Raw genomic sequence first — 26,628 nt, forward strand, 5'->3', positions numbered from 1 at the left:
CTTCTATAAGTTTGAAGTGTTCATTAAATGGTTTTAGCTCATATGTCTTGGTGAATGAATTCTAGCTTCAAAATCACATAATCTTTAGTCTTGAGAAAAAAAAATTGAGACTATCAAATAATTTTTTCTAGACAAGCAAGACATGAGCACAAGGGCATTGAAACATAAGGCATACCCTAGATAAGCTATCACACCCACACACAGAGAAAGAGAGCTGGAGAGATGAAGCTATGGAACCATCTTGTCAATGCCCACACGGAAATTCTTTTAGAATCCTAGCTTCGTGGCCCTTGTTCCCACAATCCTCCACGTAGGACTGCGAGCCCCAGCTCCGCCCACTAATAATATCACATTTCTAACACAATGTCTGTTGGTCAGACATATAGTCAATAGAGGTTTTCTACAAATAATCTAGCCAATTCACGAGATTTAACATAAGATTTACTTGTTATAAACCTAGCCATTTTGGTTAATCTATCCACTATTACCCAGACAGAGTTGTGCCCCCTATGTGTTTTAGTAGGTAATCCAACTATAAAGTTCATGGAGATACTCTCCCATTTCCACGCCGAAGGAATGTCTAATGGATGGAGTAATCCTCCCATCTTAAGCCTTTCAGCTTTATTGATCTGGCATTCTTCACATTTAACCACATAATCTAGGACGTCCTTGTGCATTCCAGACCAATAAAATTGCCTTTTAACAAGTCCTGTTTATACGTAGGTATCCCACACTTGGACTATCGTGACACTCATAGAGTATCTGGAACCTAACCTCTTCATCTTTTGGGACACATACCCTACCTTTGTAGAGTAAATACCCATCATCTATGGCAAAATTCTTCCACTTGAATCCTTGTAAAGCACCCGTCAATGCTTCATTCTCATTGGAAACCTCTTGTTCTGTATCCTCTTTCTGAATGGTTTTGGAATAGGTATTTCCCTCTTAATGATTCAAGTAGATCACTATTGAATCGCATAAAACTCAATTCATTCATCATAGGCATCATGTAAGGGAATCTGCAACCACATTATATTACCCTTTATGATACCTAAGCTCATAATCAAACTCTTGTAAGAGTTCAGCCCATCTCGCCTTATGACCTTTCAATCCTATTTAATTGGAAAGCCACTTAATGATTTCCCCATCAAACACTATCATAACCTTAGCACTATACAAATAGTGCTTCCATTTTTTCAATGCATGGACAATAGCATGAAGTTGCAATGCAGGAGCATGCAAGCATGGAGTGCAGTGAAGGTGGAATGAAGAAGATGACGAGACACATATGTAGTGGAATCACTCACAATAGTGAGCTAGTGTTTAAGTCCTTATTGTTTTCTATGGTATGAATGGTCAGTGCTAGTGTCTAGGGCTGGAACATTAGGCTTTACCATCCCAACAACCTCCCACTTAAAGGCCAATGTGCCTTTAAGTTTGGGGTATAAAATATACAAGTATGTACAACCATGTTAGAATAAACCATCTAACTCACGCCCATAATTGCCCGACAGTGTGCAAATTGCTTAAAAGCTAGACCTTTGGTGAGAAGATCTGTAGGGTTATCATCAGTGTGCACCTTCACAAGCTCAATATGCTTGATCTCAAGCACATCCTAAATGAAGTGGTACTTCACATATTTATGGTTTGTCTTTGCATGGAACAATGGATTCTTTGCCAACATAATCACACTCTAACTATCACAGTGTAATGTAGGCACCTCAATAGAAATTCCCAAGTCTCTAAGCAAGCCATGTAGCTTCCTTGCTGCAAGCCTCAGATGCTGCAATTTACTCAGCTTCGGTGGTTGACATGGTTGACATCGAGATCACCAAGAAATAACACCACCAATAAAAATGAAGACATAACAGAAAGTTGAAGATTTATGTGTTAGAGGCTTCTACCATTAGAGACTAGCTATTGTAACAAATGTGCTAGTAGAGCCCATAGCACATTTGTTATATATATGTACCTGCATAGTCCATTGATCCACAATCTTACTGAATAAAACTAGATGTGTATATACATACATGCATGTGTGTGTGTGTAGATCCCTATACCTCTCTCTATATATATATATGTGTGTGTCCGTGTGTAGATCCCTATACCTCTCTCTCTCTCTCTAACACACACACACATGGATGTGTGTAGATCCCTATACCTCTCTCTCTATATATATATATGTGTGTGTGTGCGTGTGTAGATCCCTATACCTCTCTCTCTCTCTAACACACATACACACACATGGATGTGTGTGTGTAGATCCCTATACCTCTCTCTCTCTCTCTAACACACACACACACATGGATGTGTGTGTATATGTAGATCCCTATACCTCTCTCTCTCTCCCTCACACACACACACACACACAAACACACACATGGATGGGTATATATATGTACATATTATTTTCTGCTTTAAGAAATGTGTTACTGGAATTCATTTAAATACACACATACACATACATACATACATACAGACATATACAAAGGTCTGGAGTTACCCATTTAGACTAAGTGTTGTATTTGGGTTTGTAGGAATGATTTGAACATGTTGGTCCACATGGCCACACCAAAGGAAGTTTCAATAAAGCCTTGGCTAGATCCATCGAATGTAGGTCAAGAGTTAACAAGAAGGCAGGCATGGTGGTAAGAGTTCTGAAGACTTATATTTTCTAAACGAGTGAAAAAAAGTAAGTATTTGACTAAACTAAAAAAATATTAATAAGGTTTTTAAAGGCTAGCTTCAATCTTTGTTGGTTTTTAAAAATAGTTGGTTTTCTTACACTAAAGGTTGGTTTTTACTGACACTTGCCATGACCCACTGAAGGTAGGTCATTAATAATGGCTTAATTATTGGGGTGAAGCTAGATATTAAGATAGCTACATAGTATGTGAATGGGAGGATGTTAGAGAGAGAAAGAGAGAGAGAGAGGTTTTCCATATACATGCTCACTCATATTGATGTGGCATATATATTTGCAAAAAAGGTAAAATAGGATCCATCCCGCCGACGGAGGCAATGGGAAATGCTACTAGTTAATTTAAAAAACAAATAATTAATTAAGAAGATCTAGAAGAAGGTATGGGCACATAAAATGTCTTTACCTCAAGCCCCATTTTCTTTGGGTTGGTTCAGCCATCACTTCTAGCCTACAAAATGTCTCAACACTTCATGTGAACCCCCAAGTCAATAAATTGAGCATGACGATTTTGGCACATATATCACCTCTCTTCAAATGGCTCCATGCTCAATATCGCCTCCACCCCAGAATGGCGTGCAAGCACTAACGCTTCCCACACACACTCAACCTCTCCATCACCTCTCTGGGTAGCGCATACACTAGCGTAATCTACTCCAACGCCCTCCATCCGGTTGCATATTCGATCATCTAAGGCCAATGTAATACAGCTGCACCTCATTACCCACCCAAAATTTGCACTACTAAGGCTCCACACATGCACTTTATCGGTTGTCCCTCTAACCATGCTTTCTGTCCTATAAGTGCATCATTCAATTACTCCAATCCATGCACCTTGCTTATCCTCATCACCCTCTCACATGGCCTCCTTAGCTTCCCATGAACTCGTGACATTTGTAAAATGGGCCCAAGGCTCCCAAATTCAACTATGCACATAGGCTTCCCATCTTCCCACACACCGGCTCCATCTAGAGCAAGAATACCCCCTCACTTCATGTGTTAAACTCTCACAAGCTGTCTACCAACATTTCACCTACTTAGGCGATCCCAAGTATGGGTAATCTTACTCATCTACTTGGGCATTGCACATGCTCCCATGGTAGGTACAAGTAGAACCCATCCACTACTATGCTACGTTGCCCAAAATGGGTAAAGTAGCCTTGGCTTTCCATGGTAGCCGTATACTTCCCTTTTAAAAAGTCCAAAAGATCAAGTATTGTGAGTGTGGGAGCACACGACCTTTTTGTAGAGCTTGGGTAAAATTAATACGAGCCCAAGTTGGGGCAGAGTCAGGTTACTGTTGTGCTACTTGTGCTCGCGTGAGGATGCTCTTATAAAATCCATACACTATCGGTATTTTATAATGTGCTCTCACATCAAACACTCCCTTACCCACTTGAAAATTCCTTGCTATTAGCCCACAAGCTTACTCATATAGCTAAGCCTCAGGGGATGCACCATTAGAAAACCCTAGGTATCACGTGTGTTCAAGAGGTATTTAAAAAACCCCATAATTAAAATTTCTCCCCTAATAAAATTATTTTTTCTAAAATTGAATTAAAAAACCTCTCTTGTTAATTTAATCCTGTTAAATTTTCTCAGAAAAACTAATTAAAATCCCCCTCTTTTAAATGCACGTGGTACACTAAATTATTTTATGGTGCACCCCCTGAGATCTAAGCCTTCTCTCTCCCCATCCATAGTCTCACACGCACTACAGCAAGGTTTCCACTATTGTCTTCAAAAACTAGGCAAACCTCCATCAGCTACCACCTACTCAAAGAGCTAGTTGTCAAAGCTTACATCAAGCTCCACTATGTGGCTAGAACTCAGAATGCTGATATGATATGGTAGTGATGTGTGTGACACACTCGAGACCACCGTGACACTTTTTCCCTCACTAGGATGTTTTTTCCCTCGTGCATTGTATATATGCCCATCCTGATTCTAGGGCATCTTATCTTTGTACTTGCATACTACGTGACACTACTTCTTGTTGTGTGCTCTTGAGCTTCTTCTTCTCCAAGCTTTGTGTGTATTCTTGCAACCCTAAATCCAACATTTGGTATCAAAGCAGGCTTCTTCACCTTGAGCAAGGCAGCTTACACTACCCTCGAGCAGGTCTATCTTCATCATCTTGCGGAATCCTCTTAGGTGAAGGTAGATCTAGATATTGCATGTTGTTTCCATTGTAAAGAGCATTTTTACGACTTTTAGGCCGTTTCAGGCACATTTCAGGGGTCGTCTGCATGCTGCAAGGTTTTTGTAGAGCTTTTTGAAGCTCTTGGATTTTTTTTGTTCTTCACTAAAATTAGAAAATTTCTCATAGATTTGTTGTTTTGACACTATGTGTGCCCCTACAGGTTATGTGAGTGGTTTTTGTTTTTTTGGCAGGTGAATGGTTTGGTCATTATAGGCTTTCTTCTCGCGACAATGTCTGATAATGTTGTATTTCGCATGTTGTCTGCTAATGACAAGCTTGATGGAAACAATTATCCCCATTGTTGCCTCATGTATTACATTCCAAAGGTTTTTGGAATAGTGTGCAGGGTATTGATGTAAGTTCAGGATTTGTGATAGATTCTGGTATAGTTGAGGATGGCACTGGTCCTAACACATCTATTGCTATAGTAGTCTTACTCACTACATAATAGGTCTGTGCTATAGTATTCTTACCCACTACTGAATAGGTTTGTTGGGATGATAGAGATGTGCAGACACACACCTTGAGGATGTCACAGGTCGTACCACATCTAGTGCTACAGTAGTCTTACCCACTATTGAATGGGTTTGTGCTATAGTAGTCTTACCCACTACTGAATAGGTTTGTTGGGATGATAGAGATGTGCAAGCACATGCCTTGATTGCATTATTTGTTAAACATACCATTCTCCCACACATTCCTTCAGCAAGGATAGTCAAGTAGGCTTGGGACATTATTGCATATTTGCAGGGATGCCATGCCAGTATATGTGATGGTATCGACGTCAAAACATGCATAGGTATTTTACGTCAAAAAATACTCCAGTATTTAGCAAGGATTTCTATCCAGTCCCCCCCCCCCCCCCGATGGGCTCATGCAGTTTGCTGGTTTGTGCCAAATTTATGCTACTTTAAGGGGGTATGTTGGTTTGGAAGCACCCATGAGCCCCTAGAGGCACTCTTTGCAATGCTACAATGTCCTGCAATACCCTTATAATGCCATGTTCCATTGCCCCTTGAGACCCTCTTTGTGGTGACGCATTGTTCCATTTGCTTCGCATATGTCCCACTTGGAAACGAGTATATATTTTTATGTAATATTGTCCCTTGATGTCCCGATTTTTTTTTGACAGTCACCATTGACACAATGAATTCTCCTTTGATGTTTGAGTATTCCACTACTCTTCTTGTCATCGCTCGTTGAATCACTTCCACAGGGGCCTGTATGGGAGCCACGTTCACGTGGTGGGCCCTGAACTTAGGTCTCATGAGTTTTAAGACCAAGAGCTCCCAATTAGCGAGGGGGTAGGATGGATGTACTTTGCATATTGAATGTGATGTGATTGTGTGCATGCATACTTAAATGTGGTTTGTAATTTATAATGCAATATGTAATGGTTGTCACTCTTTTTTTGCAGGTAATTTCTAGTTTGGAAAGCATCACACGTTGATTGAAGATGGCATCAAATAAGTATTGTTACTTGTGATATAGACTTATGTGTCCATGCAACCAATGTAAGGAATCAAAGTTACACAAAAGGAGTGTATGCATGGAGCATATTGAAGACTATGGGAAATTTGACTCAAGTATTCTGGACTCCCAAGTAGAGTTACTTGTCAGATTGGCTTATGTGTCCATGCAACCAATGTAAGGGATCAAAGTTACATAAAAGGAGTGTATACATGGAGCATATTGAAGACTATGGACAATTTGACTCAAGTATTATGGACTCCCAAGTAGAGGCATTGGCAAGGAATGAGACTGTTGTTTCTCTTTAGTTCAAACACTCCAAAAGCACGATAAGGAAAAATTATAGACATCTTCAAGTAGCCTCGATCCAATGTGATAGTGACATGGAGGAGATGATTGGTGCATTTTTTATAAGTGATACAGGTGATGTATGCATCGACAACGATGGGGATGATGAGGAGAAAAATGACAAAGATCAAATGGAGGAAAGATTGCACACCAATATTTACAAGATCACACGCATCTATTCTAAGGGCTCGTCTTTTTATCTTTAACCTACAATCAACTTATGGGTGGAGTGACAATAGTGTGTCAACACTATTTCAACTCTTAAAGGAATCTTTTCTTCTGATTGATAATATATTGCCATCATCCCGTGATGATGCCAATAAGATATTGGCGAGTATAGGGATGGACTACACATCCATTCATGCATGTCCCAAAGATTATGTGCTTTATAGAAAGGAGTATGCGTCACATATAAATTATCCAATTTGTGGAATGGATAGATATCATCAAGATGTTCAATGCTCAATGGTGCCCATAAAGGTTCTATGCCATTTTCCTATTATCCCCTGCATACAAGACATGTTTCATTGTTGTAAGGGATTGGCAGAACTAATGTCTTGGCACTCACTTCATTGCTCTACTAATGGAATAATGTGTGTCCCATGTGACTCAAAGGCATGCCAACACATAGAACAAAAATGGTCTAATTTTACGTAAGAGACCCGCAATATCTATTTGTGCCTTGCAATAGATGGTTTGAATCCTTTTGGTGTGCAATCAACTACTTAGAGCATGTATTACTGGTGAACTATAATATACCTCCATGGTTAATAATAAAAAAAGGACACTTATTATTATCACTTCTTTTGCCAAGTAAATATAAGGTAGATGTGTATTTACAACCATTAATAGAAGAATTGTACACCGACGCATAGCTACAATGCGGGGCATTCTAATGTGGGAAGGCCTACACACCGACGCATAGCTACAATTCGGGGCATTGTAATGTGGACAATGCATGACTTTCCAGGTTATGGAGAGTGCACAGGACGTGCAACAAGTGGGTATCATGCATGTCCCATTTATGGCCCTAAACTACAAGCTCGCTATTCTAAAGCATTAAATATGATGGTGTATAAGGGTCATGTCTGATACCTTCCTGAAGGCCACGTTATGTGTGATGGGTATCTTAGATGCCCACCCCAAGAAAGATGGTCACCATCAATGCAATATAGTTCTTGGATGGTATCGAATGAGCAAAATCACCCATTTGAAATGAAGCGCTTATCCATTCTACACCAACTTCCCTATTGGCAAGACCTACTAATCATAAGTCTTCTTCATCCCATGCACATATTCAAGAATGTAGTTCAAACCATATGGGATCACTTCATAGGTATGCAAGACAAAGGTCTGGTACTGCGAAGGTCTGGTACTGCGAAGGTTCAAAGAAGAGAAATGATCCTTCCATTTCATCCACTTTCTATTGCTTTCAACTCTATCAACTACTATGTTGACATGGCCCAGGTGAGATCTTTTATCTCCAGCAGAAAGTGAACGTCACATCTATGGCTCTCATTGTAAGATACTAACTAAAAAAATCCTAGTAGGTAGTAGGAGCATTGTATGTTGGAACAGTAGTAGTTCAGCCACCACATTTATGAACAAGTCCTTTATTCCTTTCCATTATGTAGTTTATGCCTTACCTAAATAGTATTGTAAATTATGCCTTACCTAAACAGTATTGTAAATTGAATGTAGGAAATCAAAGTGCAAGTTGTTTCTAGTGATAGCTACGATAAGTAAGTATCTTACAGTCCTAGTGGGTGTTAGTAATGCTGAAAAGAGTACTCTAATGGATGTTTTAGCTGGAAGCAAGACAGGTGGATATATAGAGGGTGGCATCTGCATTTCTGGGTATCCTAAGAAGCAAGAAACATTTTCTAGGATCGCAGGTTAATCATGAGCAAAATGATATCCACTCCCCAAATGTCACTGTAAAAGAATCTCCTGTATTCTACATAGCTTCGTCTACCAGCTGAAGACAAAAAAACAAGAATGGTAACTTCTCAGCTATTCTTTTATCAAATTTGCAAAATTCAAATTGACTTCAAAAAAATACGACTGTATGATGCAAATGTTTGTGTAATTTAAATAATAGCTAAGAAGTTACCATTCTTGTTAGTTTGTCTTTTGCTGGTAGATGAAGCCATTCAAAATACAGGATATCGATGATCAAATTTGCAAAATACAAATTGACTTCAAATAATATGATTGTGTGATGCAGATGTTTGTCTTCCTGGTGTCAATCGAATTTCCGCAGAGCAAAGAAAGAGACTCGCAATTGCTGTTGACCCTTCTTTCATCTTTATGGTTAAGCCCACATAGATGCATGAGCTGCAGCTATCTTCATGAGAACATGGCAGATACTAGGTGGATAGTAAAATGCACAATACATCAGCCAAGCATTGACATATTTGAAGCCTTTGATGAGGTTTGTAGGACACCCTAATATACCATCTAGTATCTATTTATATGGTCAACTTACAGATTCTTTCTTTGAAAGCTTCCTTTCATCAATAGATTGTTTCTTGAATCTCTTCAAATTCAGTGAAATTTTTTGCATAATTGCTTATCTTTAATGCCAGCTGTGTTTCCTAAAACGAGGCTGGCAGGCAATCTATGCAGGTCCTTCAGGTCTTCACTCTTGCCATATTGTAGATTATTTCTAGGTATTTCATCACATACAGAATGAAACTAAGCTTCATTTTTCGCCCTTCAGTATCACATCCCCAAATATTTCAAAAGCACCATTTTACCCATTACAGCACAATATGAGTGATTAATAGAACCAGCATACTCATGCAGTTTCTTTCTAACTCAAAAAGCTCAGACATACGCATGCAAAATTACAAAAGCGAAGGAAAATCGTACCAAAAGTGGTTCGTGTAAGAACAATACAAGGCATGTGCCAACACCATCTGCACACTAACAGTTGATTGTGTTCATACCACGACAGCCATAATTTGCACTCGTCTTATCTAATAAGAACTCACCTCCCATTGCTCCATCCCATATCCAGGGTACCTTGCACAGAGGAACGGTGTGTCGGTTTACAATATAAGGGATAAAAGTGAGGAATGTCCATCAATGATGGCAAATAAGAGCCTGATAATCCTTCGTTTGTGATCTAAATGATTGTTGTATATCAAGGAAGACTTTTCGGCCATAAGCATGTTTTCATACATCTCACCAGATCATCAAACCCTCTTTCCACCATGTTGAGCCAATTTCCAACATCTGGTGCCAATCAATTGGGGGAAAACAACACTACCACTTTTTGCACAAGATTCAAATGGTATGTACCCTGGCACTGAGACCTAAAGCTAGAATGCGGGTGCCTTGTTGATTTTAGTAAACCCATCAGTAGTTCTTTCAAAGCATCACATGCTTTAACAGAAGGCTAACCATCTGTAACAAGTACACATTATTTTCTTTGCATTCATGCTTTAGCTTGTCTGCAGAGGAGCCTTGATTACAAGTGTTTGCCATCTATAAAACTACCAAGAGTAAATGAAATTGGAAAGAAAAGTGTTGCACTACCGAAAACCTAGCAAAGGTCAATATATTTAGGATATGTCTCTACACATTTATATGCTGACAAAACACACACGCACACACACCTACACACATGCACATACATCTCATTCATTTAAATCTACAACTTTATATATTTAGGATATATGAGAGAGAGAGAGAGAGAGAGAGAGAGAGAGAGAGAGAGGGAGGGGGGGGGGGGGGGGGGGGGGGGGGGTGTGTTGTTATATGGTAGCCTTGTTTATTGTGTCCTTTGATTTAGACCAGTAAGGCTACTTACATGAACATTGGATTGAGAAAAATGGATTTTTGCTTTGGAAAATTTGAGATAACATGTGCAAAGAAAGCAGACCCAAATGTTTTCGATACTTTAATGTTAGTGTTGAAGCTCTTTACCTTTATAGCATTTGTGTTGTTTCTCATGATGCATGTAAAGATCATCTTGTAACCTTCTCCTATGCCTTTTTTGTTTTGGACCATTCCTTGACTGCCTTGTTGCATGTGAATGACAATTTGCTTCACTCATTCTTTCTTCTCTTGAGCTCTTACAGTGCCGCATCCCCTTCTCTCCACCTTTTCCACCTTCCATTGCCTTCATGCCGAATCGACGATACTGTGTCCACAATCTTGATACGCTCTGACTGAAATCGACGTGGATCCGTCGATCATCGATCACGGCATTGTTCATCTTGAAATAAGCATCTTCACAAGCTTCTCGAGTCTCGAATTCTATGAAAGCATAACATAAGCTGTTCTGGGACTTGTGGTCTTTGATAATCTCAGCTGAGAGAACTTTGCCGAATTTAGAAAAGATGATTTCTAAATCCTCATCCTTGGTTATGGGGTTAAGCTTGCATACAAAAAGAACATTTTCAGGTGGCTTGATCTCAGCTTCTGGAATGTCTCCTATCATTTCAAGAACAACTGCTCTTGAATGTGCTTCCTTACAGAGCAAGAACTTGTCCAGTTCCTTGCAATCTAGCTTCTCATCCATGGGGACCCAATCATCTTCTAGCCTCACTTCATGATCTATAGCAATGGGTGAGCTTTGTGGCATGAGCTCATCAATCTGAGCAGGATCTTCGAAAGGATCTTCGAGCACATATGTGTGCTTAATCCTTATGTTTTGATACGGGCAATGCTCTGCATCGACGTATGCGTCGTTGATCTTCATGAGGACATCCAGACCCTTCCTGACAACGCCGAACACAGTATACTTGCCATCTAGGTAGTCCAGATGGGGTTTGGTAGTGATGTAAAACTGAGAAGCATTGAGATTGGGTCCAGCACTTGCCATGGCAACGACACCGACTGTATCGTGCATGATGTGGGGATGGATCTCATCTTTGAAGAATGTTGCTTGGTGGCCGCGCAGGAGCTTGTAGAAAGAGTGCCCACCAGAGCCTGTAGCGGTGGGATCGCCAGTCTGGACAAGGAAGTCCTTATGGACGGTGTGGAAGAGGCAATTGTTGTAATATTTGATCTTGCAAAGCTTCAGGAAATTTTGGGAGGCGAGAGGGCAGTCGCTGGTGTAGAGGACCACCACCATGTCGCCCAGGCTTGTGTTGAGGAGTACGGCCATCTCTCTCTCTCTGTGTGTGTGTGTGTGTGTGTGTGTAAGCACACCGTTTACCCCAGGGTTCGGGAAAAGGTAGGTTCGTCTTAACCAAGAGCGTGTTCAAATTTACTTGGTGAGCCAAAGGTGCTCTTTAGTATTTGAACGCACAAGCCACCACCACGTGGCATTAAAAAAGCTCATTAAAAAAGCTCCTGTGTCAAAAATCTCCCGTAAAAATGTCTTTTGAAAAAAACGCTGTGGTCGCAGACGGCGAAATGTTCTACCTCTTAGATCTGCAGCTCTCTCTCTCTCTCGCTCTCTCTCTCTCTGCGATGCCAAGGAGGGCCGTAATTTTTAGGCAGGGTGAATGCGATGGCGGGTCTGAGTAGCTGGCTGGGAGAGGCACCTAGGCGCGAAACATACGATTTCGAGCAGAGGGGTGTGTAACGAAACTTTGACACAGCAGCGCTGTAGGCATGGCTTCTTGGGTAGGCCTAAGACACAGCTTGCAGACGGACACCATGCTTTTCTTCTATGCTCCATTCCGATTTCTGAACGCAGCAGCCACCACGTGGCATTAGATATAAATGTTTTAAAAAAGATCCCTGCCAAAATTCGGCGTGAAAAGCTACCAGGTGAATAAAATAAAAAGCACAGTCGCAAATCATCAAGCTGCATTGCAGTCGCAGATCATCAAGCTGAAGGGTACGTCGGATGCTTGCCAACGTGATGAGCCCTCAAATATTTCATGCGATCAACCCATGGCAGAGGTCTCTGTTCTAAATAGAAGATATCACATTTCAATCAATGATCAGTTGGCCTAATCTGGAGTCGAATCACCAACACTCATTGCCTTTCCAAGCCCGTTTAACACCTTTTTCTATTGTTGCTATCTGGCTGTTGGCGATGCAGACGGCAGAGGCAGAAGAAATGGAATGAGTAAACCTCAAAGAGGACATGAGATCAGAAAAGCATAGCAGGATCGATCACACCAAAGCTTCTAATGGTTATCCTCAAGTAATTATAAGCCAGTGGCTTTAGTAGTGCAGCTGCTTGCGCTTTTAGCAGAGTGTGTAAGGGGATTAGTGGCAGACATCTCAATGTCGAGGGAAAGGCATTGGGGAATATTGCCACTAGTGCAAGTCATGGTCTGATGAGCCGTTGGCTTCAGTCGTACTCCTCGACCAACTTTGTTGATAGCCTATCAGAAAATTTGATGAGGCAAGAATTTCGGAACAATTTGAAGACAAACAAACACATCTCTCATGACTAATTGAATGTAGAATATGGTGTCCGCGAGAGTTGGTTAATGTGTAGCTCCAAGGAGATGCAACAACATTGTAGTGGAAGTCAAGTAGTAAATCATGCAGGTGCCATTACAGTGCTAATCAGGATCAAAAGAATAGACAAAGAGCAGAAGCAGAAGCTAATTCTTTTTTTCACACAAAGAGATTTGATGCTAGAGAAGCTGACGTACACGGACTGCGGAGTAATGGCATTTCTGGAGACAAGCATACCAATATGTCAGCACCTATTAGCCTCCAAGAGCAGTTCCCTCATGTCCATTCAACAACTCGGTGGGATAGCAAACACTCTATAGACAATATGGCCAATATTGCAGCCTCATGTAAAGAGCTTCTCTTGCTAATAACCATGATTCGGTGGCGGATCCTATGAGCAAAGGTCCATGTACGTAGCAGCTATCGAAGCAAGTTTAGATGGCTGTAGATGACAGACGTATTGTCGCCAACATAAACCCTCATTTTTCCTTGGGGCACTTATAACCTATTCACATCTTCTCAAAGGTCTTTTGTGCAATAGGCGGTTGAGGTAGAAACCACATATAGCAAGCGTGACTCTAGCTTGACAACACTGCAAGGATCGTTATCTACATCCAATTTTCCATGCGCATGCGTTTGCTTGGCGCAGCACATAAATGCTACGGGGCAGGGTAAGGCTTCCCTTTCTTATAATTTTTTGGAGAGACCACAGTGCCAACTCTCCACCATACTTCTGTATGGCACCTCTGTATGACGTGCACTGTATACTTTGCACTTTCAATGTATGACATTTCATTGCAAGACGATATGTTTAACTATTCATATTGCTTTTTTGTAGCTCGACTCAAAAATCGGCCTGTAGATTGGACAATCGAAATGCAGCAGTACAACATTGCAGGTCAGTAAAGCACCTCATTTATTGTTGCAGGTCATTTATGCTTTATCTGTTTGCTTGTTTTAGAATTTTTTGCATTGAGATAAGGCATATATTATAATTATAGAGGAGTTATCCATGGTATAAAGGCAGATATTATAATTATAGAGGAGCTATCCATGTTAATCCAAATGACATTTTACCTTATCGTAAGACAAAATGTTAACATAACAAGGATACATTGGCACATCCATTCAACAAAAAATGTGTTCTCTTTCGTGGTGATCTTGCCCAACTAACCCCAGTTTGTAGTCATGCACGGGAGCTTTGTAACACATGCCATATCACAAGCTCGGTTCACTTTCTACATGCAACTTTCTATAGGATGTCATGCTCTGTAAGACATGCAACGGACCTTGAATTGCTTTAGTTCCTGACCATTATTCGTGAAAGAAAACCAGTTGTAGATGAGATCAATTGTACCTTGGGTACATGTATTATAGATGAAGCACATATGCATGACTGCATCAACAACTCTACTCCAATAATTTGTACTCACAGATGAGACTTCCAATACTATAAAAACCTGGCCTTGAATAAGTTGCACAATCAAACTGACATTACAAAAGTTGAAATAAAGACGAAGGGATGTAACATAGATGTCCTTCAGTAGTGGCTCCAGAGCCTAAGTTCAACGAGTTAGATTTGATCGCAATTGGCATTTTGCTGCATGATCGCTAAAAACCTGACTTAACAATTGGTGTGGCACTTAACAATTGGTGTGGCAAACGGTACAACATGCGTTGTCGATGCCATAACACAAAACAAAGAAGGTGAGGTTACATTTATCGCTGTCCTCATTCATTATACTCATAATAACTACAAAAGAAGAATGGAAAAACACAAATAACTACAAAAGAAGAAAGGCAAAATATAGTCAACATCCACCTTCTATGCTACCAACCATTCGATGAAATTTTTCTTTTTAAAATACTTTCCGTTTGCAAGAATTTATATGTAGCACGTATGCTAGAAAAAAACATTCATCAATATACAACCTCGCTTCGATATAATCTCAACTATAACTATCCCTATAATCTCGAATAATTGATGCGCTTAACTTAATTTGTCTCCTCCCATAAACATTATTTCAAATGTGTATCCCTTCCAATCAGTGCTGCCCCTTGCCAAATTAGTCATTCTCTTGTTTCCTTCAGTGCTAGATACTAAATATCAATTTGCATATGTTCTATGTATTCTATAGATATTATATAGCAAGGCCCACCAAGCAAGACTAGTTGTGCAAAGCCGACTCAAACTTACGGGAGAAGGAAACTAAACCCGCTCAAAATTTGGGAGTTTTAGTTATATTTTTCAAATTATATGTACAAAAACCTCCTCAAATTGGTAAATAACCTCTTCAATTTGCGCGGTGAGAGGTTTTTGAACCGGCTCACTAAAATATGTTTCCCGAGCACTGGTTTACCCTACTTATAGAGTACACACACTTGCTTTTAGGCGAGAGGGCAGTTGCTGGCCTCATGACAATATGGCATGGCCAAATGACAGGATAGGGTTGGGATTAAATCTCCGTCTCATCGGATCCAAAATGTGAACTAGGCATGAACTAGAATTTTGTGAACTAGGGGTGAACTAAGTGTGAACTAGGTGCCAAATTTTCGGGCACGAAATTCAAAGAATATTGCATGGGAATAACTAATTGATTCGAATATGAGATATCTAAAATTTTATGCCTCATAAATACGAATTGCTTCACTTAAATAAGGACAATAAGGTGATTGATATTACTAGGTGATGATACTTGAAATTTATCCTCAATATTGAAACTAGGGAGAACTATAATGTAAACTAAGTGTAAACTATGAAATCTCTGGTTATAATGTGAACTAAGAGTAAACTATGATATTATTACTAGCTATATAAGCTTAACCATGTTTAAGAATTGTTTTTGATGACCCATAGTAGCTATCCTCTTGTTTGATCCTTTCCTTATAAGAGATGAGTGTGTGAAGGATAAGTGATTATGTGATGTGAGGTGATTGATTTAATGTGAGTGTGAAACCTGAAGAAACCTTTACAAACTTAGAGGAGCTAAGGAGACAAATAACTTTTTCTTCATTGGATCCAAGTCAATATGTGTCTAATAGGTTCTACTCTTTTGAAAAGAAAATTTATGACTTAATGAATGATGCAATGCAAGGAAACATTTCAGTGACCTTGGAGGCGTTGAAGTCTTGTGATTCTAGAAGCATGCTTGATTTAAAAAGATGGAGGAAAATGAAAGACAATCTATGCTTAGAAAAAAATGAAGATTTTTCCACATATCTTTGCTTAAATTCACTGCCAAAGATGAAAATCTCCTACATAGAGGAGTCGGAAAGCATTGTGCAAGAATTTCACACACAATGGGAGATGGAACATGTCATTTAGGTTTTGATGAAACTATCCAAAAAATTAATTCTACATGGTGTGTAGACATTAGAAGGCATGGGATTCCTATTGCATATGTGAAGGACCTCCTTGATGTTTGTGAATGTAAGATATGGAACCAAAATCCCAATGTATCCCAATCACATCCAAGAAAAGACACTACCATACTTCTTAGGCATGAAAGAAGTGTTGAGGCATCAAATGTTGACGAAGACTTGATGGAGTGAGCACAAAGTGAGGCTAATATATAATGGTTCGTTCAAGTAAGTACCATGGCCGATACAAGACAGTTGTTGATTATGCATGCCATAGAGGTGGAAAAGCAGAAAGGAAAGGAACTAAGAAGAGACTAAGGAGATCCAAGAAATGTGGTTGCCCTTTCAAGGTGAGAGTAGTGTATTTTAAGGATACACAAAATGCCTCTATTTCATTATTTCCTCTTCATAAAGGGCATTCCCCTGGCACACGTGAGGATTTGTATCACTTACCAGTCCATCCAAATGTCATTGAATGTTGTATGGAAGATTTTATTTGATGTGGGTAGCTCACGGCATGTGGCAAAGATGTCTTTGTCAAAAGAAAGATTGCATTATGAGCGGTCTTCTCCAATTGATCAAGTAATTTTTAGGTTCTTTATGATTCAAAGGGAGATTTCCATGTTGTCTTATCAAATACGGATTCAAGGTACTATTTATATGGCGTTTTAATATAACTTACACCTTGTCCTTGCTATCTTTATTCATGATATAGATTATTATTTTCTGTAAATGTAGGGAAGATCTCAAAAGATGACTGGACCGCCATGTGGAGTGAGTCTTGCATGTTAAAGGCTCAAGGCAAGGTATGCATTAAATTCTTCCTCCATATAACTGTAAGGATGTGGTTAGTAAAAGTAAGCTAACATTCGTATCTTGCTAGGTGTGCTATTGCCAACCTTACAATCCTCATGTACAGGATGATAAGGATAAGCCTTTCATTATTATTATTCAAGATAATTGGATGCTAGACATGGCAATGCGATTTTCTACACATAATTCATGGGCTATTGATAGTACTTTCAAGACAAATGCGATTTATATGGAGCTGTATTACCAAACCAACATGCTATTGGGATAGCCATTTGGTTTTTGATGTGCAGAAATGATCCAGGATCAAACCATGAAAGTATTGCTCTAGAGAAAACCCTTAGGGTGATCTTTTCTAGAATTAAGGACGTCAACCTATGGCACTTGTTATTGACAAATGCCAAACAGAGCTTGATGCTTTTCTTAAAGTGGTCAATGAAGATCATTATTGTTGGGAAAACCAAGGCTTGGGACTCTACCAACAAGTTTCTTGTCATATCCTTCTTTGTTGGTTCCATACAAAGAAATCATGGGTAGAGAATCTTCTTCCAAAGGTATGTATTATTTTTTAATATTGATGCACTATTTCTTGTGCGTGCATTAGTATATGTGTATTAAAGAACCTTACATACATGTAGGTTCCAAAGGAGCGCCAAGATCATCTCTACTCTTCTATGACAACACTCATGTATTGTGTCCAATGAGTTTGATTTGAACACAACTAGGAAGGGATTTTACAAACCTATGTAGAATATGTGAATGTGCAAAGATATGTGACAAATGGATGGTGCGACATGATTCTCCTTGGCATGAGAGATGGCCCAAGTTTGGTCGGCTATTCAATTATGGAAATGTGGACACAACAAACTAGTGGAAAGATTATGGCAATACATAAAGTATACCCTTTTGGATGCACTCCAATAGTCTATCTTGGACCTTCTACTTGTAGGTGATAGTACAACCGGCACTCGCACGGGTGGGACTTTGCTAGAGTTCTTCAAGCAAAAACAAGAGATAGGTATTTCAAATTTGATCTATGGTTCAATCATTTTAATTTACTTTTTTTCATAACAAGTGATTTTTTTTTTAGTTGATTCGGGACGCTTTAGCATCCATGGCTCCTCAAAACACCACACTGCAAGACTACAGAGGGCCGAGCAAATTTTACAACGATATGAGAATGATCCATCTTCTTTGCAAATCATAAATGACATGACATTATTATTTAAGCTCCAAAGTGTTTCTACACTAAGTCATTGGTACTATGTGAGCATGCAACGCAATTATTGTGATTGCCCAGATTGGACAAGTGGTTGCAAAAACCTTTATGCCCTACGCCTAATCATAGAGAAGCATATCCTGTACTTGCTTCCCATTCTTCCAATTGTGGATAAAGCACATGGCATGAGCAAGGAGTATTTGTGTGAGGACACAAAGGTAGATCATTTGGAGGATGAGGAGAGTCACATGGAGAGCAAAGAGGAAAACTTGAGTTCTGGAGCGGATAATAGTGCAGTCTTGACTTGTGTTAGTGAAGTGAGAAGCATCCTTTCAAAGATTGAGGGTGAACTACAAGAGAGTAGTTCTTCTAAAAAACTTGCCTTCATGCATCAACTTAACATGTGCAAGCAAATTCTTATGAATACTCTAGCACCCACTCAAATCGAGATGCCTATGAGAGGAAGCATTCAACAAATACAAGCAAACGTGACTCAAAGAAGACTTGGAGGTAGAAAGAAGCTACAAGTGGCTGCCATATCTACATCTGTGCATACATCCCTCTTGCAACAACTCTCTGCCTTCCTTCTCTTCAACCTAGTTCACATATAGTTCACATCTAGTTTACATTGTATACACACATGGTCCATATTCCCACGTCTTGCATAGTTCACATGTAGTTCACACATAGTTCGCATTCCTCATATTTCCATGTGTGCATACATCCCTCTTTCTACAACTCTCTGCCTTCCTTCTCTTCAACCTAGTTCACATATGGTTTACACCTAGTTTACATTGTATACACACATGGTCCATATTCCTAGGTCTTGCATAGTTCACATGTAGTTAACACATGGTTCACATTCCTCATATTTCCATGTGTGCATACATCCCTCTTGATACAACTCTCTGCCTTCCTCCTCTTCAACCTAGTTCACATATAGTCCACACCTAGTTTACATTGTATACACATAGGGTCCATATTCCCAAGTCTTGCATAGTTCACATGTACTTCACACATAGTTCACACATAGTTCACATTCCTCATATTTCCATGTGTGCATACATAGCTCTTGGTATAACTCTCTGCCTTCCTCCTCTTCAACCTAGTTCACACCTAGATACACATATGGTTCATATTGCCAGGTCTTGCGTAGTTCACACACAGTTCACATATAGTTCACATAGTTTACATTCCTTACATTGTATACACAAATGGTCCATATTGCCAGGTCTTGCATATTTCACACACAGTTCACATATAGTTCACACATAGCTCACATATAGTTCACATAGTTTACATTCCTTATATGGTATACACAAATGGTCCATATTGCCAGGCCTTGCATAGTTCACACATAGTTCACATTGTGATTCACACATAGTTGACATTCCCCATATTTTCATGTGTGCACATTAGAGTAGTGTGCATACATCCCTCTTGGTAGAACTATCTACCTTCAACCTAGTTCACATTCCTCATATTTCCATGTGTGCATACATCTCTCTTGGTACAACTCTCTGCCTTCCTCCTCTTCAATCTATTTCACACCTAGATACATTGTATACACATATGGTCCATATTGCCAGGTCTTGCATAGTTCACACACAGTTCACATATAGTTCACATAGTTTACATTCCTTATATTGTATACACAAATGGTCCATATTGTCAGGCCTTGCATAGTTCACACATAGTTCACATTGTGATTCACACATAGTTGACGTTCCCCATGTGTTCACATTAGAGCAGTGTGCATACATCCCTCTTCGTAGAACTATCTACCTTCAACCTAGTTCACATTCCTCATATTTCCATGTGTGCATACATCTCTCTTGGTACAACTCTCTGCCTTCCTCCTCTTCAATCTAGTTCACACCTAGATACATTGTATACACATATGGTCCATATTGCCAAGTCTTGCATAGTTCACACATAGTTCACATAGTTTACATTCCTTATATTGTATACACAAATGGTCCATATTGCGAGGCCTTGCATAGTTCACACATAGTTCACATTGTGGTTCACACATAGTTGACATTCCCCATATTTTCATTTGGAGTCAGATTATGGCAAAGTAAAGTTGTAATTGGGGGTTTTTGGCCATTGTGGACACAATGGTGCTGTCCATTTAGTCCAAAAATGTACCCATTTTTTGCAGTCAACAGAGCTCTTCATGTGTGTGTGTGAAGGCTCTGTTTGTGAATTAGCCCTCTTTTGGTATTAAGAGCTCTATGTTTATGAGCCATCCCTTCTATTAGAGTCCTATTTTATCAATTTGTTGAGCAAGATAAGGGTTTCCTCTCCCCTATGTGCTGATTTCATGTGTGTGTGTGTGTGTGTGTGTGTGTGTGTGTGTGTGTGTGTGTGTGTGTGTGTGTGTGTGTGCATGTGTGTGTAAGAATTGGGTGTTTCATTGAGGGTAATTATTTGAGTGTTTGGGTGCTCAAGATACTTGTTTTGTGGTAAATTGGTGTTGTGTGTGTGGAATCAGGCCAAATTGGGCCTGGTCCTGGTGCCCTTATTGCATGTGTGTTATTCTGAGAGTGTGTGTTGGGTGATTCTAGAGACATTGTGTGTGTTTTCTTTCTGCTCCACAACGTCAAATGGGCCTCTTGACTGCTGATGGAGAGGACCACGCTCTCTCTCTCTCTCTCTCTCTCTCTCTCTCTCTCTCTCTCTCTCTCTCTCTCTCCTAGCCTGTTGTCTTTCATGAAGCTTCTCCATTGCCATTTTCCCTGCATTTTCTCTCTCTCTCTCTCTCTCTCTCGCTCTCTCTCTCTCTCTCTCTCTCTCTCTCTCTCTCTCTCTCTCTCTCTCTCTCTCTCTCTCTCTCTCTCTCTCTCTCTCTCTCACACACACACACACACACACACACACACACAGCTTCAAAGCGTTTTCTCTCTCTCCGTGGGCTCTACATGATAGGCATTTCATCTCTCTCTTACCCCATGCAATTAGCTCAAAAGTTTGCAGGTTTTTTCTCTCTCTCTTTCACACACACTCTCTCTCTCTCTTGTCTTCTCTTGAGAGGGATTCACACACAGAGAATCTCTCTCTTTCTCTTCTACTTGCATCAATAGTCGTATTTGCCCAATTTTGTTACCTCTTCTCTACACATTTCTCACATTCTCTTATACTCTTTCTCTTTCTCTTCTCTACGTGGTTCATCATAAAAACATCTTGATGAGCAACAAGGTTTTCTTGTACGAGGATATCTCACTCAAAAATGGATGACAAGCTCGACGATGCATAGCGAGTGAAGAATGTATATCCAAGAATATATGCTATACTAGGAGGATGGAAATGATGGAGCATCTCAACCAAGTCCATGGAATAATACATTCTATTCCTAAGAGAAAAAGTGGACGACCCCCGGGTTTGCGCAATGAAAGTTCTTCTCAATCGGCAATATATGAGAAGTAATCTCATATTCAATTCAATAGTACACATCAGAAGTTTGAGAGAAACAAGAAAACACAAGAAAAACGCAAGATGAAAGAGGCAGTCGGCGTATGGGATTCCGTGAGCGATGGTGAAAGGGAAATGAAAGGGCCAAAAGATGTGTTTCTCTAAAATGTCTTGGCTGAGGCTATGGATGCGTACATGGCGACAAAGGCAGAATGTATTGCGACTATTCAAAGAACGATTGATGAAGGATATGATGCACATGTAAGAAAAATTAATGTTCTTGAATCTTTGTTTTGCTTGTGTTTCATCACGCTTTCCTGTTCTTCAATCATATTTTCTTTATTTAGAGACAACATGTCTTAGAAAAAGATCCATCAGAGAAAGAGATGTTTAATGATGAGGATAATAATGCCAATCTATCATCAACTCCGGTATGTAGTTTTTTTTTTTATAGTATGCTTGTCTTGATCATATTCTTCTTTAAATAAAAATGGTGTACATCTCTCTTGCTTTGTAGAAAAATCTATCAACAACTGACTACCATGGACCTTTGTTAGTACCAACTAAAGTGCAAACAAGAAGAAGGTACTACGAGGAGTGTCACTTAGAAACCTCCCTAGGCAAGAAAAAGAAAGAATCCACTCCAACTCACAAAACTCCAAAGGTTCAACCACACTAGTTTTATTTTATTGTGAGACTTATGGTGTCTTTGGTAATAAAAATATCTTATGTTACTTGCATGTTGGACTAATGTTTTTTTAGATACAATGGTCTATTGGCTCTAGGCCTCACCATGATGCAATCATTATCTCTCCCACACCAAATATTATCACATCATCTACACTAGTAATCTCTAATGGCGAGATTCACTTGGATTCTTCATCGAGTGACATCGGGCTCATGCAAGAAAGGTTATTATTGATAGCTTGGATTGTATATTTTTATACATTGCTTTATATGTAATTATAATTTCAAATTTTCTCTTTTAGATATGAGGGTGGCTCATCCATTCAATTTAGATCACAAAGATCTACTATACTTGTCGAAGTTGATGTGACTTTAGTTAATGCTATTATGGATGAAAAGGCCTCTACGAGAACCATGAATCTTTTCATGATGTGAGTTCTCATCCATTTTAGATTCAATAGAACGTAAATGATTTTTATACTCTAGATAACAATGGATTAGAATTGACCCATTGCAGGTGGATGGAGAATGTATTGTCAAAAGATATTCTTGATAAGGTTTGGTTCCTTGATAGTTTATGGTTTGATTTTCTAAATCCACACTTATACGAGGATAGCATAGGAGTCCAATTTTTTTTGGGGGATGTAGACATGTCCAAGTACTTATTTCTATTCATGCCAATTGTTGATAGGTATGATTTATTGTCCTTGTTTCTACTTACAAGTTATATAATAGTCTTTAATATCCTTCTAATGCAAAGTGTGTTGATTGCTTTAAAAGGGACCATTGGGTTCTCTTTGTGATCTATAATAACCATTTGAAGAAGCTTGTGCATTTACCATGGGAATTGTTAGGACATGGGTCCTGTACCCTAATGACTAGGCTAGGCAAGGCTTATGGCCATAGGCCGGGCTAGGCAATGTGGACAGGGGATCCTTCTAGGGCAAGGGGCTAGGAGCCTACCCTATACAGGGAGGTTCGGAGGAGGATCACCAGCAGCCTAGTGGCCTAGTTCATTACACTGGTATCAGAGCTGGAAACTCTCTTCCACTCTCTCTCTCTAGGCGTGGTCATCCTTGGCCTCTAAAAACTGATCCTAGGGTGAGAACCACTCCTTTTAAAAACTTTTTCCATTTTTAGCTAGGGCTTTTTGCCAAAACGGGGGGGACCTTCCCTTTTAGGATGAGAATTGTGGTGCATGTTTGGGAGAGCAGACGGGCTTGAGAGGTGCGCCATGTAGTGGTAGAGAGGCGCGTTGTTCCCTTGCGGCCATAGCCGAGCCCTGCTAAGCGCATACTGCTCCTCATCGAGCTTGTCACCGGCCGCTCGTTGCCTGTGCAAAAACCACGCTGTGTCCACATTATAGAGGCCTTTTGGCCATTGATTAAAAGCCTTGGCCGCTACAAGCGTTCTTTCCCACAGGCCAAGCAAGCCTTTGTTTGCCGGCAAGCATACGGTGTGTCAAGGCGAGCATATCGAGCAAGCTACCTCCACCAGGGAAAAGCCCCTCGATAGACACGGCCTGTGCAGAAATTTCCAGCAGAACCTGCGTGTTCAAGAGAAAGATCAACGACAACAATTAGTAAGTTGACCAAAAGCTTCTTCGATAGGACGTCAAGCTTCGTCAATCACCAAGCTTCGTCGACAACCAAGCTTCGTCGGCAACAATTCGTAAGTTTTCATTCAAATATCCAACATCATAGATTGTTCAAAGCTTTTCCGACCAACCTAATTAGCACGGCTAACTACGGCTACGGGAGTACTTGTTGAAATCAAGGCAGATTTAACAAGGCTATACTTTGTCGGGACGCCAGCATCAGGTTTTTTTTTTTTTCTGATTACTTCTTACACTGCACTATGTAGCCATGGATTCGGATATCAACATGACGTTCGATTTTGAGAAAAGTATCCCCGACCCTGCCAATGACGGCTCGTGGCCGGATACTCTCAAGGAGAGTACCCGCGACGCTACTGCAGGAGATGATACTTATGAATTGCTCGATATTGAAGAATTTCGTGCTCTTCAGACACGCATGATGGTCATGGACGAAAATTTTAAGGCTTTAAATGAAAATGTTACTAAACTTTCTAATTTAGTCATTCAATTGCTGCAACAGCAGACCAAGGGTCCGGCTGCCACTCACATGTATGAGCACGTTGGAACACAAGGGCAAGTCCCAAGTGATGAACCACTGCATACTCTCACTACCAAAGAAGTAGTTGATTTATTGAAAAATTTCAAACCACCAGTTTTCAAAGGCGAAGACCGAGAACGCAGTAAGGATGCAGTGACCATCTTTCTCAGTATATGGGATGGAATTCACGCCTTACAGCGCACTCCGGATGCAAGGAGAAGAACATCATACCACAGAGTTGGGCAGCCTTTGAAACAATGTTCAGCAAGGAGTTTTTGCCTACCAATGAGGCAGATCGGGATTGGACCGATTGGGACACATGTTCCATGCGCCAATATCCATCACTCCTTGAATATATCTCTCACTATCGGGACGTTATCCTCAAGTTGGAAGGATTGGATACCTTTCAGCAAGTACGCGGGTTCATACGAGGTCTGACTCCCGAACTTAAGAAGTATGTCAAGACCCAGGACCCTAAAACACTTGAGGAAGCCATAGTGAAAGCACATATTCATGATGACCCAGATGATCAGAAAACAAATCACAATCACGTGCCTACTAGTACACATAATAATACACGCACTCAGTACGGGCACAATAAAAGAAAATTTATAGTTGCTAATTCTGAAGCATCTAAAAAACCCAAGGGGTCCAGGGGGTCCTCTCTGTCCTGAGGATTTTGATAAGGCCAAGAAAGAGAAGCTATGTTTTCAATGCTTAGGACAAGGCCATGGCAAAAAGGATTGTCCCAAGGGGAAATCTGATGCCCAGGGGAAGGAGAAAGCAGTGCACACGGTGCAGTTGCTGCCTCTTGAGTCTTCCTCAAAGTTCTCTACAGTAGAAGTAACACACACTGAAGTGGTGCATGAATGCTGTCTCACAGCTTCCATGTGGCAACAAACCTTTGGACCACATGAGTTAGTATGTATGCACAGATATCTGCAGGGACACAAGGTGCCCATCTTGGTAGATGGCGGTGCTACGCACAATTTCATCAATTATGGATTGGTGAAAAAACTCAAACTGCCTCAAACTCCGAGTACCCACCGCTACAAGGTAGCAATGATGAATGGACATGATAGTGAAATTTGGGATACTCAATGCCGAGCTGTTCCATTGGAGGTACAAGGGTATTCTACTTGTTTGGATTTTCAAGTTATGAACATGGAAAGGGCTGATGTGGTTCTTGGTAGGGAGTGGTTGCATAGCCTAGGTCCATCACTGAAGCGTAGCTACGAGCACAACAATTTGATGTTTGATTCCCATGGTGCACATGTGTTGTTGTTAGGAGAAAAGGATATACCATCATCACCATTGATTTGTACTGCTGAGCTGATGCAGCTCGTTTCTGATAATGAAATAGATCAAGTTTTCTTGTGTTACTCACTGTCTCGGTTTCTTTCCAATCTTGCGTCTGTTGAACATTCCTCAACGTCGCATGCTTCTCTCTCCTCTATTACACCAATTTCTAATTCTACACAAGCAAAAGTTGCTAACCAATTACAAAGTTTTTAAAGGAATTTCAAGATGTTTTTCCTCACGATTTACCACCAGGGCTACCGCCGACACGATTTGTGCAACATGGCATAGACGTGGTTGCAGGCAGTAAGCCAGTGAGTAAACTGCCTTACAAAATGAGTCATTCTGAGGCTGCTGAGGTGGAATGTCAGCTTGCTGACTATCTCAGTAGAAGGTTTATTCAACCAAGTTCTTCACCATCGGCCTCTCCCATTCTCTTGGTGAAGAAAAAAGACGGTAGTATGCCCATGTGCGTAGACTACAGAGGTTTACATGCGGTGACAATTAAGAACATATATCCATTGCCAAGGGTCGATGGATTATTTGACAAGTTAACGCATAAAAGCATATTTTCAAAAATTGATTTGAGGTTAGGATATCACCAAGT

General features: G+C 40.2%; 2 pseudogenes; one reads left to right on the forward strand and one right to left on the reverse strand.

The window, feature by feature from the left end:
- Positions 1-10,632: 10,632 nt before the first annotated feature.
- LOC147443450 (peptidyl-prolyl cis-trans isomerase CYP59-like) lies at positions 10,633-11,917 on the reverse strand (annotated as a pseudogene).
- Positions 11,918-21,984: 10,067 nt separating this feature from the next.
- LOC147443451 (uncharacterized) lies at positions 21,985-23,022 on the forward strand (annotated as a pseudogene).
- Positions 23,023-26,628: the final 3,606 nt, after the last annotated feature.

Source organism: Adiantum capillus-veneris, chromosome 14, assembly GCF_014529385.1.
Source record: "Adiantum capillus-veneris isolate H3 chromosome 14, ASM1452938v2, whole genome shotgun sequence".
Taxonomy (NCBI): Eukaryota; Viridiplantae; Streptophyta; class Polypodiopsida; order Polypodiales; family Pteridaceae; genus Adiantum; species Adiantum capillus-veneris.